Source organism: Nicotiana tabacum, unplaced genomic scaffold, assembly GCF_000715075.1.
Source record: "Nicotiana tabacum cultivar K326 unplaced genomic scaffold, ASM71507v2 Un00001, whole genome shotgun sequence".
In the NCBI taxonomy this organism is placed as follows: Eukaryota; Viridiplantae; Streptophyta; class Magnoliopsida; order Solanales; family Solanaceae; genus Nicotiana; species Nicotiana tabacum.
This window is the reverse complement of record NW_027438239.1, coordinates 1,498,908-1,501,617: the sequence shown is the minus strand read 5'-3', so window position 1 is coordinate 1,501,617 and position 2,710 is coordinate 1,498,908. Positions and strand designations below refer to the sequence as shown.

At 36.8% G+C, this 2,710-nt stretch overlaps 1 long non-coding RNA gene across 1 annotated transcript; it reads left to right on the top strand.

The window, feature by feature from the left end:
• Positions 1-1,426: 1,426 nt before the first annotated feature.
• On the top strand, positions 1,427-1,996 carry LOC142178833 (uncharacterized). Its single transcript, XR_012707044.1, has 2 exons — positions 1,427-1,672; positions 1,796-1,996. It is a non-coding gene; the product is annotated as an uncharacterized LOC142178833 (long non-coding RNA).
• Positions 1,997-2,710: the final 714 nt, after the last annotated feature.

Below are 2,710 nucleotides of genomic sequence, written 5' to 3'. Positions count from 1 at the left end.
CTACCAAATGCTTTGTGATTAATCTTACCACTGACAAGATAGTTTTGCAGGGAAAAAGAGTGAACAACATATATGTTGTAGATCTGTCCACACTTTCAAAAAATGAACTCACTTGCTTATGTGTGTTGGATTATGATCCCCTCCTTTGGCACAAGAGACTTGGACATGCCAGTCTAAGTCAACTCAACAAACTAGTCTCCAAAGACTTGGTGATAGGGCTGCCTAACAATAAGTTCAAGGAAAATAAAGTTTGTGAAGCTTGTGCAAGGGGGAAGCAGGTAAGATCCTCTTTTAAAAGCAAGAAAGTGGTAAGCACCACCAGGGCGATGGAACTGGTCGATGTGGATCTTTGTGGTCCAATGAGAACATTAAATAGAGGTGGTAAGAGATATGTGATGGTGCTTGTTGATGATTATTGTAGGTTTACTTGGACATTGTTTTTAACATCTAAAGATGAAGCATTTGATATGTTTACTTCTTTTGTTAGAAAAACTCATAAACAACTAGGTAATCAACTTGCATCAATTAGGTCTGATCATGGTACTGAATTTGAGAATGCTCAATTTGCTGAATATTGTGATGAACATGGCATAGATCATAATTTTTCTGCTCCTAGGACTCCTTAACAAAATGGAGTAGTTGAAAAAAGGAATAGGATACTTGGATATATGGCTAGGACTATGCTTCTTTCTAGTAAACTGCCCCATAGTTTCTAGACAGAAGTTGTGAACACTGCATGTTATATCATAACTATGTGCATGACTAGACCTCTTGGTGAGAAGACTCCCCATGAGTTAATTAAAGGGAGAAAGCCAAACATATCCCATCTTAGGGCATTTGGATGCAAGTGCTTTGTATATAATAATGGTAAAGACTCCCTAGGTAAGTTTGATCCTAGAAGTGATGAGGGAGTATTCTTGGGATATTCTTCACATAGTAAAGCTTATAAGATTGATAAAAAATAACTATGTGTGTAGAACAAAGCATACATGTAGTTTTTGATGAAACTAACATTCTTTCTGAGAAGTAGGAACATGATGATGAAGCAATAAATGTGTTGCAGATGCAGGGTTCTTCATAAATGGGTGAGCTCTTCTTATTATACATTATGTGATCTCAAGAATATGATACTTTGTGTTCTATTAACTCTATTGTTGTTTCATTTATGTCTCTGCCATTGGCACATTTCATGATTTTTGCAGGAGGACAATCTCTGGTACTTTGGATATTCAAAAGATGTGTCAGAGAGTTGTTATTAACTCTTTAGCTTTTTATAATCTAAAAAGTTTCATTCTGATATGCAGCACAGATTAATAACACTTTGGTTCCCAAATACCTTGATCCTGAACTTGTCTGGGAGCAATGCAAGAAACAAATAAGTAACTGCACATTCAGCCAGCGTTTAATTATTCAAGCTTAGCACTGCTCTGGTGATTAACTAATGCATACCTTCCAAATCCAATCACATAAATTAAAGTAAAATGAATCTCTTTGATCTCCCCTCAAATCTTTTTTGTTTCATATAGCTTTTGGAGTGGAGTTCTTGAAGGCATTTGAGGGACTAACCCCTTGTTTTACGAGGGGTTATTTCATCACGTCTTGCCATTCTCATGGTGCAATTCTGTCAACTAATTTCTGGTTCAGTCCTATCTCTCCAAGATTACTTCATAAGGTGATCTTTCTTCCATATAAAGTTTGAGTGTATGCACTTTATGTTTTGAATCTTATAGTTCACCTGTTTTATTAATATTTATGAGTTAATAACAGAATTTGTTGTAACATTTTATCTGTGCAGACACTTGCGGAAGCTGTTGGGGATTGGTACTTTGATAGAGCAGGATTTCAGCGTATAGATCCATACCCTTGTGCTAGAGATTGCAAGTGAACTTCTGTAACGAATAGGCTTGCAGATGTTGTACCTGCTGCAGTGCTGCTTATTTCGAAAGACAAATGTACTGATTTCTGCCATTGTGAATGAAAAATCTTATCCTCCTCCCCCTCAGCTCTCTTTGTCCCTTTGAAACAAGTGGCAGTGATTGTCACGACCCAAAACTAACCCCTGTCGTGATGACATCTATCGTGGAACTAGGCAAGCCGATTTATTTCCAAAACAAATCGATATTTTCATTTTAAAGATAATTTCAAGGTTATTTAACATGAAACTTCCATTTAAAGAGTTCAAATCAAAGAAAAACATAAGTGCGAAAAAGAAAAGCCCGACATCGGGGTGTCACTAGTCATGATCATCTGCTACAATCTGTCTAACGATATCAAGGCTAACTCAGCCTGAAAAATAGCTAAATACAACTAGAGGAAGATAAGAGGGAGAAGAGCAGGGGATGCGATCGCCAAACAGCTACCTTGCTATCTCCAAGAAAACCTGCAACCAGAACACTCAATAACCGCTATCATGTCCAGCTATACCTGAATCTGCACACAAAGTTTATGGAGTAACGTGAGTACGCCAACTCAGTAAGTAACAACAATAAATAAAGACTGAGCATTAGTGACGAGCAATAAAGCATATAACATTCATATCAGGAAATCTCAGTAAAATACCACATGCTTTTAAAATCAGGATTTGAATCAATCATCTCGTTTAAACACAGTTCCAGTAAAAATTATTTAAAGATATTTTCCAACAGTTTTTCAAACGAAGGCTCAATGCAAAAGTGAGTAAAAATGATGATATCATAAACAGCCCCTCGGG